The sequence below is a fragment of the Schistocerca serialis genome, chromosome 4, assembly GCF_023864345.2.
Source record: "Schistocerca serialis cubense isolate TAMUIC-IGC-003099 chromosome 4, iqSchSeri2.2, whole genome shotgun sequence".
Classification (NCBI taxonomy): Eukaryota; Metazoa; Arthropoda; class Insecta; order Orthoptera; family Acrididae; genus Schistocerca; species Schistocerca serialis.
In genome coordinates, this window is record NC_064641.1 from 713080357 (window position 1) to 713099962 (window position 19606).

At 43.2% G+C, this 19606-nt stretch overlaps 1 non-coding gene and 1 pseudogene across 1 annotated transcript; one reads left to right on the forward strand and one right to left on the reverse strand.

Annotated features, from left to right (window-relative positions):
• The first annotated feature begins 574 nt into the window (after positions 1–574).
• Positions 575–693, forward strand: LOC126475767 (5S ribosomal RNA; annotated as a pseudogene).
• Positions 694–12559: 11866 nt separating this feature from the next.
• Trnat-ugu (transfer RNA threonine (anticodon UGU)) lies at positions 12560–12634 on the reverse strand. Its single transcript has one exon. It is a non-coding gene; the product is annotated as a tRNA-Thr (tRNA).
• Between the last annotated feature and the right edge of the window lie 6972 nt (positions 12635–19606).

Sequence of the window (19606 nt, forward strand, 5' to 3'; positions counted from 1 at the left end):
GAAACTGTTGGCACGATGGTCCAGGTAAGTGTGCTATCAGCATCATAGGTCCTAGTAGATGATTACCAGATATTCTAGCGTAATAGTTCCTCACGTGGGCTATCATTACCCCAAATTCAACTGATGTGAGTGCTAAAACACCAGGTACACGTAAGGTGGAGTCAGTTTGAAAATATCACGAATGAACAGAAAGCAGTGTCATCAGTCTTTGATGAAGAAACTGTATCCAATTCATGAAACCGAAGAACCTTGTACTTGCTTCTCCTTAAGGTAGTACACATTGGATTATTCATATACAATGCCTTCCAAAGTGTTACATGACGGTGTTCACAGCACATGCTACAGGATGTGTTTACCCCGTTATCGTTCTGTCTTCGTAACTGAGTGCACTCGCATCACGTATTCTACCAGAAACAGCCTTAAAATGGAGGCTCCCCAATTCTCACAGGCGTCCATAAAATGCAGTGAATCTAACGAGGCGTTTATATGTCTCCCGCTTGAGAACTAATGCTCGTAGACACAGAGAGCTTCAGAAAGATTCATTCGATCTTCAAAAGACTGTATCTTCTACATTGCCAACGGCCTTGCCACAGTGGAAACAACAGATCCCGTCTGGTCACCTAAGTTAAGCGCTGTCGGGCTTGGCTAGAACTTGGGTGGGTCACCATCCGGGTATGCCGAGTGCTGTTGGCATGTGGGGTGCACTCAGCCCCTGTGAGGCAAACTGAGGAGCTACTTGGTTGCGAAGTAGCGGCACCGATTACGAATAACTGACAACGGCCTGACCGCATGCTCCTCTGTATCCGCATCCTGTGACGCCTTAGGACTAGGATGACACGGCGGCCGATCGGTATCGGTGGGCCTTCAAGGCCTTTTCCGACGGTGTTTGTTTTTATATCCTCTACATTAGCCAAAGACAATGCGTTGTGGAGTATACACTCCCGATGTATGCTGTCCACGACAACTAGTATTATATAGATTCTACAATACATGGCCCAAGGAATGAAAGTACCCTTTTGGTTTCAAGTGGACCTGAAGTTGTGTCTTGTGTTCCTGTGATTGAATACCTGCAGCCTTGTGGATTTATGAGAAATGTCTCTTTTATGTTATGCCTAATAAAGTGTTTATTATTATATGTCGATCTGGGAGCCTGTTCTTGCTTAGTGAGCTCTTGTCTGGTCACTTCAGAATGAAGGCAGAAACTGGGTCTCAATATATGCTTTTGTTGTATTATGACCACAGCCATTTTCTTCATACGATCAGCTGAATCTGACGGTGTGCCACTTGCAAGTACCTACTCATGGCAGGGCAATTTGGCGGTCATCCACTATAGATGTATAAAATCTAAGTTAGTCATGTTAATATGCAAATACAGAATGTTTCAAATTGAATATACAGAATTTAAGGATTTTTAGCATTTATTAATTCAACTTACAGTTATTAATAAACTCTCAAGTGAAAGAGCAACTCAAACAGTTTCTCCTATAAGTGTTCAATAGGAGCACCATTCGTCATATATCGAATCGATAGGCGAGTTCTTCCCAAACCTTGACCAGTGTTTCTGGGGTAATTGTTGCTACAATGCTGTTTCTAAAATCGGATAGATCATCTGGTAGCGGACGCACAAACACGTGAAACTCTATGAACCGCCAAAGGCAAAAATCGTATGGCGTCAGATCCTGTATGAACGTGAGGGCCTGCGAAAGAAGACTCATCAGTCCGCTTATGGCCAGTCCAGCTGTCGGATACAACGTCTTTTAACCAATCGTGTATTAAGTTACGCAAGTGAGATGGCTCACCATCTTGCTGCCACAAAGGTTTGTATCTCGGTTTTTTTTAACTGAAGGTTAGCCATAATTATAGCACATCAAGATAAGAAACACCCGTTACAGTTGCTTCGCCAAAAAAGAAAACTTCGTAGACTTTGCGCCGGGATATAACACACGAAACTTTAAATTTGGCGGAGTCTAGTGGCAGTTCTACCATTTGGAAGGTATTTGCTGACCCTCAGATACGCACGTTATGTGTTTTACATTTCCACTTAGATGAAATGTCTATTCATTACTGAAGACGACACGATCCAGAAAATCTTCGGCAACATTTAGTTTACAAAGTAGGCATATAAACTTAGTCTGTGGGTTTAATAACTTGTAACCACTGCAAACCATAAGGACGTAGTTTTAAGTGTCTCCTTAAAGTCTCCACAAGACGTCACACGAATGGCTAATTCACGACTAGCCTTTCGAACTGCTTTCTTGGGGCTGCACGTGAAAAGCTCTTGCTACGGTCGCAGGTTCGAATCCTGCCTCGGGCATGGATGTGTGTGATGTCCTTAGGTTAGTTAGTTCTAAGTTCTAGGGGACTGATGACCTAAGATGTTAAGTCTCATAGTGCTCAGAGCCATTTGAACCATTTTTTGAAAAGCTCTCTCTCATCGAACACGTTCTTCAGTCACTCTTGGTCGCTCCATACACTCCCCTTTGCGCAACGATATACAGATGATGAGTTGATTTTTTATCCGATGTGTTATTTATAATTGTAAATGGAATGTAAGGAATGCTGAATAGTCTCAATACCCATATATTCAGTTGAAAACACCCTCTGTTTCGGTATTTACATATGTGAATCACAGACCTGCATTTCATACACCCACGCAGGATGGCCACATAAAATTACCAGGGTATGAGAAAGCACTGGAAAATGGCATACCTCCGAAATCAGCTGATGATGTGAAGTAAATTACTGTGGTCATAACACCTGGAAGTGTAGCACCCGATACGAAAAATCGTACAGAAACTCAGGGCAAATTTTAAGTTATACATGGGAACTAAAAGTTTGCCTCAGCGTCAGCTGTGAGTTGTTGGTTCATGTGTCTCCCTGGCGCAGCTCGCTCGCCCTCTCCCTCGTTCGTTACTCAATGTGCATCGAGTGGAGGCAGCAATACATATCAACAAATGCGGTTCAGTTACAACTCTGCACCGTGATTCTCGTCGTAAGACACTCTGACAATCTGCCCACACCCTCTAGTTCTTCTTCCCAACAAATCGTCACTGCGCATTTTATAAGGATTTCTGACACTGGTCTGTTGTGCTGCAACTCAATTTGTAGTAATCACACTAGCGGCCTGCCTGGGTATCTACGCCCGTACGACTTATCTGACGTAGAGATAATCTGTACTACGAGGGCGTTCTATAAGTAACGCAAGACATTTTTGCTCGTCCAATTTCAGCTGAAAAAAACGCGGAATTTGTTCTCAGACGTCGTGGAATGTTTCTCCTCACCCTGTTTAGGTTATGAAATTCCGGTAGGTGGCGATGCAATACGTAGCCTTCAAACAGCGCCTGTTACGAAGGTGCTTTTCAAGCAGAGAGCTGTCATTGAGTTTCTTTTGGTGGAAAACAAGAGCATCGCACATATTCATAGGAGCTTGTAGACTGTCCATTGAGACGTGGCAATGAACAAAAGCACACTGAGTCGTTGGGCGAGGCGTCCATCATCACAACAAGGCCTCGCAAACCTGTCCGAACTACCGCATGGCGGCCGTCAGCACACAGCTGTGCCTCTTGCAACGTTGGAACCTACGGACACTCTCATTCGAGGTGATCGACGGATCACAGTTAAACATTCCGCTTCTCAACTGGACGTCTCTGTTGGTAGTACTGACACACTTGTCCATCAGTTGGAGTACTTAATGGTGTGTGATTGCTGGGTTCCTCGCCGCCTAACAGAAGACTACAAAGAGCAACGGAGGATCATCTGCGCAGAATGCAGGCTGACCGTGACAATTTTTTTTTTTTTTTTTGTCGAACATCATCACAGTTGATGGAAGATTGGTCCATCAGTTAGAACCGGAAACAAAACAGCAATCCATGGAGTGGCGTCACACCACCTCTCCTCCGAAGAGAAAGTTCAAAGCTGCGCCCTCAACCGGTAAAGTCGTGGCGACGGTCTTCTTGGACTCAAAAGTCTATTCTGTATGATGCCCTCCCTCATAGTGTAATGATCAACTACGAAGTGCACTGTGCCACCCTCAGGAAACTGAAGAAACAATGTCAGCGTGTTCGTCGCCACAAAACATGCAAACGAAATTCTTCTCCATGACCACACAGGGCCTCTCACAAATCTGCACACACGAGAGGAGCTCACAAAACTTCATTGGACTGTTCTTCCTCATCCACCCTACGGCCCGGATCTCGCACCTTCCGACTTCCATCTTTTTGGCCCAATGAAGGATGCACTACGCGGGAAGCAGTATATGGATGACGAGGTTACTAATGCAGCAAGACGTTGGCTCCGACGTCGACCATTGGAGTGGTACCATGAGAGCATAGTGTCCTTCCAGTAAGGTAGCGTAAGGCCATCGCATGGGACGGAGATTATGATGAAAAACAGAGTTTTGTAGCCAAAAGAGTCGGGAGTAATATGGTGTATTGGAAGACTGAAAGAAAACGAACCTGTTCTCAGAAAACATAATGTGTCACATTACTTATTGAACACCCCTTGCACTATATAAATACAAGACGTTGTCAAGCTCGAAAAGTACTGAATCAGTTTACTTCAGATTTTTACGCTTTAATCTAATAAACATTCGGACAGATACAGACTACATACTGTTTACTACATATAGCCGGCCGTGGTGGCCGTGCGGTTCTAGGCGCTTCAGTCCGGAACTGCGGGACTGCTACGGTCGCAGGTTCGAATCCTGCCTCGGGCATGGTTGTGTGTGATGTCCTTAGGTTAGTTAGGTTTAGGTAGTTCTAAGTTCTAGGGGACTGATGACCTAAGATGTTAAGTCCCATAGTGCTCAGAGCCATTTGAACCATTTGAACTACATATAGTACATATGTACGTATATAATAAGCAAAGGAAAAACTATAGTAAATATCTCCAGATTTTACAGTATACTCTAAAACTGTTCGAACATATTTTACCAAGATATTTTTGAAACAAATAACGTATATAAATATACACTTACAACATATCAAAGGGGAAACGTTGTTTGCAAAAATCGCGAGAAGTTTTTGGCCGACTTACTTTTAATTTTTACATGATACTCCAATAAACATTTAGACGGACACAGGCTATATACATTTTTAAACAACGAAGTATAGTCGTTAATCTGCTAAAACCGTCCGCCAGAAAGAAAAAATGCTGTGCTATGCTATGAAAATGTGCGGTTTCGTTTTCTTTCTCTCAATCAGTTCTACCTACAATAGCAGGCATTGTAACCATCATGCAAATTGTTTCTCCCATATATATATATATATATATATATATATATATATATATATATATATATATCCTTTCCCCTTTTACGTAATTTTAAACAAAAAAGTATACAAAACAATGTGCTGCTTTGTAGTTGCTTTTAACAAAAAACATGGAAGATGTATTTATGGCTTAACAACTTATGATTAGAATACTAATACGAAATATGAATCGTGTGAAACTTCGTAGCCCTATCCATATGCAGATTAAAGCTATGCGAAAGTCTGTCAGTGAAGCTACTATCCACACAGATCTAGCAACTGAAGAGGTCTCACTTATACCCCCTATACCCATAAACCCAATCGATTTTCCCATTCATTTTAAGCGACTTCAGTTCCCTAAGGATTTCGTTTGCAATATCAATAAACAAGACTCAAGTCAGGGAGAGTGAGGAAAAGGAGGGGGAGAGAGAGGGGAGAGGAAGTTTAAAGGGGGGAAGGAGAGGATAATCGGCAGAGAGAAGGAACAGAAGGAATTAGGACTCATGTCCAATTTCAATACATATTTATCAATTGCTAACCGTTGCCAGGTTTGCTAGTAAATTATACATACAAACTTGTCTTGTGTTTCAGGAGGGAAGAAAGAAAAGAAGATTGGTGTTTACCATCCCGTCTACAATTAGGTCATTAGGGAGGGGGCACAACCTCGGATTAAAAAGGAGGGGAAAGGAAATCAGCTACGTTCTTTCAAAAGAACCATCGTGGCATTTGCCTTAAGCGATTAGGGGAAGTCGCGGAAAGCCTAAATCAGGATGGCCGGACGTGGTTTTGAACAGTCATCCTCTCGAATGCGAGTCCAGCGTACTAACCACTGCGCCTCATGAGTGGAAACCGTATCATCACATATGGGCAGAAATACGCTGCATGGGACTTTAATTTATACGCATATATTTTGCGTCATGGTGAGTTCCGCAGGCTAGAAAGTTCCTGATTGGCGGGAAATCAGTCTGTTTTATTGGCTGCCTTCAAGCGGCGTCAGATGTTGCATTACATTTCAGATTAGTCACCTTTGTTTTAGCCAGTGGTAGAATTCATACATTGTTAATTAGTATTGTTTGTTCGTTTCTCTTGATGGAGTTTTGCATCTCAATGCCTACCCGAGTTTTACGTGCGTAATGTCCCGTATTAGCTAGGACTTTTGTCACATTGAACTGAGTTGTACATAATATAGCTTGTAACTGTTTTATTTTTCTGTTGTTGTTGTTGTCTAAGTAAATAAGATCAATATTCTTAAACTTTCGTATGTTTCTGTGAGTAAAGAGAACCAAAACAATGCAAGTGGTGAACTATCTGATAAAGAGTCGTCAAATACATCAGCAACTACATAACTATATTGTAACTAACTTACACCAAAAATAGCTACAAAACGTAAAATTGGATATTAAATAAGTTATCTTGTGAAATTCTATATTCTGCAGTGCAATGAACAATGCTACAAAGAGTGACGTCACAATGCTTGCCTTACAGTTCCTACACACAAAACTAACAGAATAAAAATTCACACAAAATTACAAATCAATTTTGAAAGAATAAATATCCGAAATGCTTCTGTGAAAATGACCTGCAAATTTAGCCAACGCAGACTGGCTGCATAAAATTCTAGACGTTGAATAATTGACACGCGAACATGTAACACTCCACGATAAGAATAAGAATGTCTACATAAGAAATGAAATCTGGACTGATCTTCATCTAAGCTAGCCCTGAAAATAATTCTGAAAGGCAATGTTTAACTGTGAATAATCTTATTATGTCCTAACTACACTCCTGGAAATTGAAATAAGAACACCGTGAATTCATTGTCCCAGGAAGGGGAAACTTTATTGGCACATTCCTGGGGTCAGATACATCACATGATCACACTGACAGAACCACAGGCACATAGATACAGGCAACAGAGCATGCACAATGTCGGCACTAGTACAGTGTATATCCACCTTTCGCAGCAATGCAGGCTGCTATTCTCCCATGGAGACGATCGTAGAGATGCTGATGTAGTCCTGTGGAACGGCTTGCCATGCCATTTCCACCTGGCGCCTCAGTTGGACCAGCGTTCGTGCTGGACGTGCAGACCGCGTGAGACGACGCTTCATCCAGTCCCAAACATGCTCAATGGGGGACAGATCCGGAGATCTTGCTGGCCAGGGTAGTTGACTTACACCTTCTAGAGCACGTTGGGTGGCACGGGATACATGCGGACGTGCATTGTCCTGTTGGAACAGCAAGTTCCCTTGCCGGTCTAGGAATGGTAGAACGATGGGTTCGATGACGGTTTGGATGTACCGTGCACTATTCAGTGTCCCCTCGACGATCACCAGTGGTGTACGGCCAGTGTAGGAGATCGCTCCCCACACCATGATGCCGGGTGTTGGCCCTGTGTGCCTCGGTCGTATACAGTCCTGATTGTGGCGCTCACCTGCACGGCGCCAAACACGCATACGACCATCATTGGCACCAAGGCAGAAGCGACTCTCATCGCTGAAGACGACACGTCTCCATTCGTCCCTCCATTCACGCCTGTCGCGACACCACTGGAGGCGGGCTGCACGATGTTGGGGCGTGAGCGGAAGACGGCCTAACGGTGTGCGGGACCGTAGCCCAGCTTCATGGAGACGGTTGCGAATGGTCCTCGCCGATACCCCAGGAGCAACAGTGTCCCTAATTTGCTGGGAAGTGGCGGTGCGGTCCCCTACGGCACTGCGTAGGATCCTACGGTCTTGGCGTGCATCCGTGCGTCGCTGCGGTCCGGTCCCAGGTCGACGGGCACGTGCACCTTCCACCGACCACTGGCGACAACATCGATGTACTGTGGAGACCTCACGCCCCACGTGTTGAGCAATTCGGCGGTACGTCCACCCGGCCTCCCGCATGCCCACTATACGCCCTCGCTCAAAGTCCGTCAACTGCACATACGGTTCACGTCCACGCTGTCGCGGCATGCTACCAGTGTTAAAGACTGCGGTGGAGCTCCGTATGCCACGGCAAACTGGCTGACACTGACGGCGGCGGTGCACAAATGCTGCGCAGCTAGCGCCATTCGACGGCCAACACCGCGGTTCCTGGTGTGTCCGCTGTGCCGTGCGTGTGATCATTGCTTGTACAGCCCTCTCGCAGTGTCCGGAGCAAGTATGGTGGGTCTGACACACCGGTGTCAATGTGTTCTTTTTTCCATTTCCAGGAGTGTATAATGTTAAATTGGGGCTAACGAATTTTCATAACTTATCTTGCTACAATGAAAACTCGGTACTGCTCGAAATTGGTGAAAATTAAAATGCAGCGCAGCGGCAAACCAGCTAAAGGAAAACCTTGTCAAGTGCAATGCAAGGAAAATAAATTGTGCTAGCCACGTCATGCTTTATGCTTTGAGCGTGTTCACTCAGCGCAATGTGTGACACAAAATTACGAAAGTTTCATGAGAAGACGGTGGAAGGATCTAAAGTTATTGAACGGCTGAAAAGAAACTAGCATTCAAAATCAATATCGTGAAACTGATTGCCTAATGATTACAATCACCTTAACAAAATTCAATTCTTACAAGGAAAAATATTACCCTGCCATACGTTGCGTTACTGAAATCACAAAGCAGTGGTGTATTTGCAACTCTCAATCCAGCTATGTGAGCACACATCCTGGTTTAATCACGATTCGATAGTCAAACTGACCTGAATCAATAAAGCAAAAATCGTGCTAGTTGCCTTTCTCAAGATAGATTACCCGCGGGCAAGCAGCAGCATTACCTGAATATTTTCGCATTTCTCAAATCAGTGTTCACACAATCATATTTATAGAAAGTGACATCCTCTTCCTATTCATCTCCGTGTTCTGCTAGTTACCTCTCAGTAGCTCGATCAACACCCGACTGTCTCTCTACTCACTGGATGCTACACGACCAACGACAATGCTACTGAGAACCAAAGATCACGTTGTTTGTATTCATAACCTCTGTGACGTAACATATCGACTGTGCAATATTCTTTTTGAATAATATCCAGCGTACGCATACGAAGATACACATCGAATAAAAAGGAAGCTCGTAACACTTCCACTGAATGCCAAAAGTAAGTTAGAAACCTAACAACCTGTGGCTGATTTTATCTGTGTGGCATAGCTGATAAAATCTTTTGTGCTCCTAAAATCTCGTGGTAACGATATTTATGTCATGCAGGAACACCTTGTGTTGCAAGTCGAAAATGCTCTTATTGGTCGGCCTGATGAACTGACTAATACACTCCTGGAAATTGAAATAAGAACACCGTGAATTCATTGTCCCAGGAAGGGGAAACTTTATTGACACATTCCTGGGAACAGATACATCACATAATCACACTGACAGAACCACAGGCACATTGACACAGGCAACAGAGCATGCACAATGTCGGCACTAGTACAGTGTATATCCACCTTTCGCAGCAATGCAGGGTGCTATTCTCCCATGGAGACGATCGTAGAGATGCTGGATGTAGTCCTGTGGAACGGCTTGCCATGCCATTTCCACCTGGCGCCTCAGTTGGACCAGCGTTCGTGCTGGACGTGCAGACCGCGTGAGACGACGCTTCATCCAGTCCCAAACATGCTCAATGGGGGACAGATCCGGAGATCTTGCTGGCCAGGGTAGTTGACTTACACCTTCTAGAGCACGTTGGGTGGCACGGGATACATGCGGACGTGCATTGTCCTGTTGGAACAGCAAGTTCCCTTGCCGGTCTAGGAATGGTAGAACGATGGGTTCGATGACGGTTTGGATGTACCGTGCACTATTCAGTGTCCCCTCGACGATCACCAGTGGTGTACGGCCAGTGTAGGAGATCGCTCCCCACACCATGATGCCGGGTGTTGGCCCTGTGTGCCTCGGTCGTATGCAGTCCTGATTGTGGCGCTCACCTGCACGGCGCCAAACACGCATACGACCATCATTGGCACCAAGGCAGAAGCGACTCTCATCGCTGAAGACGACGCGTCTCCATTCGTCCCTCCATTCACGCCTGTCGCGACACCACTGGAGGCGGGCTGCACGATGTTGGGGCGTGAGCAGAAGACGGCCTACCGGTGTGCGGGACCGTAGCCCAGCTTCATGGAGACGGTTACGAATGGTCCTCGCCGATACCCCAGGAGCAACAGTGTCCCTAATTTGCTGGGAAGTGGCGGTGCGGTCCCCTACGGCACTGCGTAGGATCCTACGGTTTTGGCGTCCATCCGTGCGTCGCTGCGGTCCGGTCCCAGGTCGACGGGCACGTGCACCTTCCGCCGACCACTGGCGACAACATCGATGTACTGTGGAGACCTCACGCCCCACGTGTTGAGCAATTCGGCGGTACGTCCACCCGGCCTCCCGCATGCCCACTATACGCCCTCGCTCAAAGTCCGTCAACTGCACATACGGTTCACGTCCACGCTGTCGCGGCATGCTACCAGTGTTAAAGACTGCGATGGAGCTCCGTATGCCACGGCAAACTGGCTGACACTGACGGCGGCGGTGCACAAATGCTGCGCAGCTAGCGCCATTCGACGGCCAACACCGCGGTTCCTGGTGTGTCCGCTGTGCCGTGCGTGTGATCATTGCTTGTACAGCCCTCTCGCAGTGTCCGGAGCAAGTATGGTGGGTCTGACACACCGGTGTCAATGTGTTCTTTTTTCCATTTTCAGGAGTGTATCTTTGTTGGATTCAGGGATGATCTAATCTCCTAAGAATGTATTCGTTTCTACAATATACTGTAATTATTTCTTTCGCCGCGTAAGTTCGAAAGGTCCGTGACAATGTCTAGAAACTCGTATGCAACGGGATTAAAAGTTACCAAGGTCTGTCACAGAAACAGTCCGCGACATTGTGTATTGAATATTGTGCGTTGCGGGATAGTATTTCGTAGGAGTTTCGAATACCAACGAAAGTGAGATTCTCAAACTATGTTGGGCGGCCGTTCCAGAGCGGATGTGTCATCGAGTAGCTCCAGTCGGAAGACTTGCACCAGACCGTTGTTGTATCGACTAGCTGGTGCCACACATTGCTATTCTAATTTCCTCTCTAATATTTGCTGATCACATTTGGTGCAGTGACAAGCCTAAGGAAAAATTTATTGAAGATTTGAGAAAACAGATATGAAAAAACGGCGCCCCGACCTAACTGAGCAGAAAATATTAAATGTCCGCCATTTAGAAGAAAACAACTAATTGACAATTTCAAAGATGAGTTTATGCTCCATACTTGTGGGTAATCTCTGTATACCAATAAAAAGAGATGCCCAGTCCAAACAGCTAAGGATAGAAAATTGAAATTTGGAGAGATTGTTTATATTATAATGTAGACATCGTTTAGTGAAGGATTGTTCGAAATCATCCCTCCCCCCACCCCCCCCTCCCCGCACAAGTTGGTAAAGTAGGGATGAAAGAGTCTTTTTTGAAAATATGCCGCTATTAATACAATTTTGATGCTAGAGCTATGAAAATTGTATTTGGTTTCACGGTCATAAATAAAGAAATGTTTTTCAACATTTTTTGAAATTTAACCGCTATGGGGGTGAACAGTGAACGAAATTTTTTTAAATAAATTGGTAAGGAATTAGTAACGCATTTTTAAAGCTACACCTATGAGAACTGGCATTTGATTTCTCGGTTAGAGGCAAAAAAAAAAAAATTAATGTCTCACTGCTTTTCGAAATTCAACCCATAATATGATGAAGTAGGGTATGAAAACTATTAGGAAAATGTTTCGGTATGTTAAGACATTTTTAAAGCTCAATCATGAAAATTGGTATTTCAGTTCTCGGTTAGAAATAAATAAATGAAATGATAATTAAATGGACACCCTAGCTGCAAACAGGCGTTGATGTACTTCATTGGGGACATGTTGAAAATGTGTGCCCCGACCGGGACTCGAACCCGGGATCTCCTGCTTACATGGCAGACGCTCTATCCATCTGAGTCACCGCGGGCACAGAGGATAGTGCGTCTGCAGGGACTTATCCCTTGCACGCTCCCCGTGAGATCCACATTCCCAGCGTGTCCACACCACTACATTCGTAGTGCGCCTAATAGATGTTTGCCCATCATACTCATTACTCGTGGCAGATTAATCTACCAAGTCCCGTACGAGTTCGGGCATAGCGTGTGCGTTCGCATAAGAAGGTCAATGGCTGGGAAGCCATATTTTAACTATATATGACGGTAGTATCTGCTCCCGAAAGAACAGTTACCGTGGATGACCATGCAGCTTTGCTAGAAATGAAATGATAATTAAATGGACACCCTAGCTGCAAACAGGCGTTGATGTCCTTCATTGGGGACATGTTGAAAATGTGTGCCCCGACCGGGACTCGAACCCGGGATTTCCTGCTTACATGGCAGACGCTCTATCCATCTGAGCCACCGCGGGCACAGAGGATAGTACGTCTGCAGGGACTTATCCCTTGCACGCTCCCCGTGAGATGGATAGAGCGTCTGCCATGTAAGCAGGAGATCCCGGGTTCGAGTCCCGGTCGGGGCACACATTTTCAACATGTCCCCAATGAAGTACATCAACGCCTGTTTGCAGCTAGGGTGTCCATTTAATTATCATTTCATTTCTAGCAAAGCTGCATGATCATCCACGGTAACTGTTCTTTCGGGAACAGATACTACCGTCATATATAAATAAAGAAATATGTTTTGGGGTGAAAGTTTCTATTGAAACATCACCACAAGAAATTAAAAGCAGGATTAACAAAAACTTCCGACTCCAGCTACCAGAATACGTTTTTGATCAGAAGTACATGAGGAAAAGAGTATGCTTTTATGACCTTAATTAGGGTGAAGAGTGTAGAGGGTATTGCTGTTTATGAACAGCAAGGATGCTATTAATTAAAAACAAAAAAGATTTCTACATAGACCAAGCCAGCTACCGGAGCGAAGCAGCGGGCTCTAAGCTAGTCTAAAATATAAAAATCAATGTTTGTTTGTCTTCTATTCGTTCCTATATCAGTCAGCCAATTAACACGAAGCTTTGGTGAGTTATTGTGCGTACGCCTGCAGACTTCCTGTTGGAGTAACCACTTACCACACAAAAAAGCGGTGGCGGTGAAAAGGTAATAATATCGGTCGATATCCAATTTCTTTAATCTCACGTCTTCTCATCACAACGCTCATACCTAGAACTGGTTTGGGTATGTTATCGCCACTATGTTCTTATGCAAATAATTCTACAAATAATAAGTCATGTATATACAAAATTTAACTGAAATAGCTCGAAACATTCTTGAGTTAATGCTTTATGCATCTATCTTTCATTTCCACCATTGCTTCTTTGATGTATATTTCTGTCATTGTTAAGGACGAGTGACTGGATTTCTTTCTCATACCCATCGTAATCCAAATACTTTCTTGCTCGTCCAGTATTATTGTTCCTTCTGGGTTCTTATACATACTGTAAAGGGTGGCCAAAATAATGTCTTATAAACTACATACAGATAAGTCACTCGTTTATTGTAAATACACAATACAGTGTAGTAATTGATCATTATGAGAAACAGCGTATTGAACACTCAACTTGTCAATAGTTCACAGGAGGTGCTGAAAATGTCCCCCATAAATTTAGATACACAACTCAGCACGTTTCAACATGTTTCTGGAAACTTGCTAACTCATTTGGTGTGATTCCCGCAATATGACTGTAGGCTTTACCCTTTAAATTAGCCCACAAATAAAAATCACAGGTAGGCAGATTCTTTATCGCAGTATCTAAAGCCTTAGCAAACTTCAAACGCATCTCATCATTCCTAATTACTTTAGTATCCCACTTCCTTCCACACCGATTCTTCCACACAAGTCTCAAACTTCAGTCTGCTCTTCATCACAAAATTTTTCTATCTTGACCACACTTTATTATTTCTTACTTCGGTTAGTGCTTCGGCCAACTGCCATCATCGGATGTGTCATGATACACAAAGTAAAAACGTGGGGTATACAGTTCCTAGGATACACTCTATTTCAGTAAATCACAAAATAATAACTGCCGACAGTAAATATGGTACAAACACATTACTGTACGTGAGTAACTTTCAAACAGCAGCACAATGTATGTCGCCAAATAGTACACGTTTGTATCTACGAGGTGTAGGTACGTACTGGTGCCGACACAGCCACAGGTAAGAAGGTGAATTACTCGACCGCCAGTAAGTGGCTTTCGAGACATAATAAGAGCGCACTCTAATTGGCTGATGATTGGTAAATGCAAACATGAATAAAGTACAAATCAGATTATAAATATACTTTCCAGTTTCGTTAATATGTTAAGCAATGATTAAAATGACAAGTACATATGGATTAATACATTTTCATCTCAATGGCTCTCTTCAGATTTTTACAAACTTTACGTAACATAAGATTTGGAAAAAATATAACAGCTTAGAGTACAATAATGCAGCACCAAATGAAAGGCTGCACATCAAAATGAAACTGTGGAGCCAAAAATCAGCAGAAAACAGTCAACAACACAATCAAGTAAAAAGCAATGACAAAAACGTAGGAACACGACTGCAAGGTGAATAGTGCTCAATCCGTGTTGAGCCAACAAAATCTGGGTGGATGAGAGCGGGCTCGTTTACCAAACACTAAGACGTCGTAACAGATCATAAAAGATTTCAGAAAACCAATTTCTACTAAAATCCGTCTGCTCGTTACCACTCGTTGTGACTGCCTTTTTCTAAGAGAATATTTCTCAAGTTCTTCCAAGTTATTAAGCACACAGCATTTAGCTGCTTCATGTAGGATTTTAAGGCTTTCTGTAATAGATCCAGATTACGTTTCTAGGAACTTAAATGGTTTCCCAAAGCACTCCTTTTGGACGGCTGTCAGTGCTCCATGTGTTCCAGGTCAGAAGAATTTTGTTTGTTTGTGCAAGATTATGGCCGCTGATCTATACAAAGAAGTCCTGTCGGCTATTTTACTCTTCATCATTACTAATGTACTGGGTATGCCTTACAATCCAATATCTGATTTCAGAATCTCTGTCTGACCATGTAATCCAGCTGAAAACTTCCCTAATCTTCACGCGTTTTCTAAGTGTATCTTCTGCTCCTGTGATAACTGAACAGTGTATTCGCTATTACTAGCTAAAATTTATTGCAGAATTCAATTACTTTTTCTCTTCTCTCATTCCTACTTCCAAGACTACATATTCTCCAGTAACACTTACTTCTCCTCCTTCCCTTACTACCGCGTTACAATCCCCCGTTATTATTAGAATATCTTCTCCTGAAATACCCGTTCAATATCCTCATGTATTTTCTCTCTCTCTTCGTCTTTTATTTGCACATACTGGGATAATGAATACCACAGAAGGCAGTTCCGCTGAAGAAAAATGGACATTTCTAAAAAGAGCATACACAGAGTTGGGCAGAAGTGTAGGCACGAGAAAGATAATTGAAGAAACAGTGGCTGACAGAAGAAATACGTCAGTTGATTAGGGAAAGAAGGAAGAACAAAAGCGTTCAGTGAAAGGCAATATAAGTCATTTAGGAATGAGATAAAAAGGAAGTGCAGGGAAGCTGAGGCAAAATAGTTGCATGAAAAATGCGAAGAAATGGAAAAGAACTGGTCATCGGTGACCAGATTCGGCGGGCCAAAAAGTCAAAAAACATTCGGCGAAATTAAAAGCAAAGATATCAGAATTAAGAGTGCAAGAGAAATTCCGCTTTTTAAAGAAGAGATGAGAGTGATTTGGTAGGAAGAATTTATTGAAGGGGAGGCACTGCCTGCTGACATGATTGAAGAAGAAATGGAAGTCGATTTTGAAGACATAAGGTATCCAGTATTTCATTCACTGACGGAGATGTAGAAGACTCACGATCAAATAATCCAGAAGGCATAAATTAAATTTTTTTCGGAATTTCTGAAATCGCTGGCAGAAATGGAAACCAAACGACGATCGAAAGTGCTGTGTATAACCTATGAGACTGGAGATAGGTTGTCAAACTTTCTTAATAGTATCATTATGAAGACGGAAAGGGTAGAAAAATGCAAGAATTATTGCACAATCAGATTAACATTTCATGCATCCAAATTGCAGATGGAAAACGGAAAACGAAATTAGGGATCTTTTAGGTGACGATTATCTGGGCTGTGGGAAACATAAAGGCACTAGGGAGACAATTCTGATGCTATTTTTGATAACGGAAGCGAGTCTTACGAAAAAGACACGTTTATAGGTTTTGTTGACTCAGGAAAACGTTGATAATGTAAAATGGTGCAAATTTTTCGAAGTTGTAAGAAAAATATGTGTAAGCTGCTGGGAAAGAGGGTGATGTATATTATGTACAAGGATCAAGAGGAAGAATAAGAGTGGAAGATCAAGAAAGAAACACTCGAATTAGAAAGCATGTAAAACAGGGATGCAGTCATTTGGCCCTAGTGTTCAATCTATACATGGAAGAAGTAAGAGTGGAAACAAAAGAAAGGTTCAGAGTAGGATTAAAATTGAGCCTGTGAGTATCTCAGTGATAAGATTCGCTGACGAAATTGCTATCCTCACTCAAAGCTAGAAAGAACTGCTGGATACACTGAATGGAATGAGCACTCTACTGTGCAGATAATGACAGAGTAAACCGAAGAAAGACGAATAGTAGCGGAACTGAGATTAGTGACAAACTTCATAGAATTACGATGCAAACTAAGCGAAGGAATTCCACTATCCTGGAACAAAAAAAAACGCATGAGGATCGAAGCGAAGAGGACATAGTAAACAAACATAGGAAAAGAAGGTTTTTATGGACGAAAGAAGATTGGTCTTATGAAACTGATGCCTTAATATGAAGAAGAAATTTCGGAGAATGGGCGTGGAACACAGAATTGGATGGAAATCAATCACATGCTGTGGGAAAACACGAAAGGAAGAGAATAGAAGCGTTTGAGATGTGGTGATACAGAAGAATATTGAAAATTACGTGGGCAGATGAGTTACGGAACGAGGTAATTCTCCGCATAATTACTGAGGGAAGAAATATGTGGAAAACACTGACGAGTAGAAGTGAGAGGATGAAAGGACGTGTGTTAATGTGCCAGAGAATAACTTCCATGGTACTGAAGGGGGCTGTAGAGTGTAAAAATTGCTGCTGTAGCAGCAAGCGAATCGCATCATTTATTACTCATGAGGACAGAAGAGTGTAATACAAATTTGGCAACAATAACCACAACAACGTTCCAAAATAAATCGCTGACAGCGTGTTGGTGCCGTTTATATCCAGACTTGATACTCAAAATTACCGAAATAAGGCTATGAATAGAGAGACAGTACGAAAGATTCAGTGGGTTTTTCCTTATGATCTTCAGAGTTAGCAGGCTATCCTGAACAGTATGATCTCAATCTTGTTTTACTGTTCAGTCAGTTATCAAAGAGCAGTGAAATAGAACAAATCCGCGAGCAATGCACTTAAAGTGCTCAGTCCTCTACATTGACCTTTATTTTTCTTTACCTCTTAAATAAGGGTTGCCATTCATCGCCGCGCGGGATTAGCCGAGATGTCTCAGGCGCTGCAGTCATGGACTGTGCGGCTGATCCCGGCGGTGGTTCGAGCCCTCCCTCAGGCATGGGTGTGTGTATTTGTCCTTAGGATAATTTAGTTTAAGTAGTGTGTAAGCTTAGGGACTGATGACCTTAGCATTTAAGTCCCATAAGATTTCACACACATTTGAATTTTGCCATCCACCCCGATATATCGTGGTCGTCACAGTTATGGAGGTAGGGTCGTATGGGACCAAACTGATGAGGTCATCGCTCTCTAGGCTTACACACTACTTAATCTAACTTAAACTAACTTACGCTAAGGACAACACACACAAGCACACACCCATGCCCGAGGGAAGACTCGACCCTCCGACGGGGAGAGCCGCACGAACCATGCCAAGGCGCCTAATACAGCGGGGCTGACATCCCGAAAACACCCAAATTTGTTCCGATTTTGCAAAATACTGTTACGAGATTGGCTCAGGTATTTAAGTAGCGCCATCTGTTAGCGTAACATGTAAATGTAGCCTCGATTTCATTTATGTCAACAGGCTTATGTTGTCAAGGTCGTCTCATAGATGGCGTTGCATGTTGCGAATTCTGTATCGACGATCCGAGCACGTTTTAGACCTGGCGCCACCACTCGATAAAATACCAGACTTCTCTAGTAGCACTGCACTGGTACTTGTTAAACAGCGTACTATTCAAACAGCGCCATGAGGAAGAATCGGACAGTTCCTATTTGAATAGCGATCTGATAAGATGATGGTGCGAGTGTGTTTTCTATTCCCGCACACAATGTGACTGTTGAAAGAGTAATTTTCGTTGATGTCGGTTCAGTGGACTGATGAAAGACATCGACTGCAGCCGGGAACTGTGGAATCAATCTTACAGTGGCAGTTTAACTATAAGCTGACTTACATGGAGTTTTATAAATATGTAAAATGGAAAAAAGACTCTCTGAAAAAGGGAAAATCTTCCGAAAAATATGGTGTACCAACTACTTCTGCTGCAAGAAGTTCCATGTAATTTTGTTCTAAATAAAATGTAATTGTATTAAATAAAATTTTTACTTAATTTCTACAACCCCATCTCAGAGTGCTCCGATAATATTCCGGTGACCCCACCTACTAACTTTGTTTGCATTGTGTTAATTGCAACGACGCTGTTCATGGAACAGGCGTCGAAGTTGAGACTAGCAGTCTGCTATCCACTTCCGCCTGACGCGTTCTTTCAACAAGTCTGTGCGACTAGGAAGGAAGGAGTAGCAACGTGCGATGTATGTTTAGTATTTCGTGGATTGAAAATTTGTTACAGAGATATCTTTGTGCGCTTTACGTTAACATGGCCATACTTCAATAGTCATTTGTTAGCTGAGTATGGCCTGAAAAGATCCACGCCAGGCCGGCCGTTGTGACCGAGCGGTTCTAGGCGCTTCAGTCTGGAACCGCTACAGTCGCATGTTCGAATTCTGCCTCGGGCGTGGATTTGTGTGATGTCCTTAGGTTTAAGTAGTTCTAAGTCCTAGGGGACTGATGACCTCAGATGTTAAGTCCCATAGTGCTCAGAGCCATTTGAACCATTTTTCTTATGCACGTCAGGTAGTATTCTCAACTGGTGTCAAATAATGAACTGCAGAAAGTTAAGAAGAATGTATTGTGTGTTTACAATCTTTATTATATTCTGCGAAGCACTGACTTACATTTCTGTCGTGTTATTTCACACGTGCTCCAGTCAAATCAACAGGCCATTTCCCTAAGTTAGATAATTAAATTAAATGACACAATCACAGCTCGATTTTCATTGATCAACAGGTGTGGCGAACGTAACATAAATCCGACCATTTAATAAACATATCGGATACCCAAAA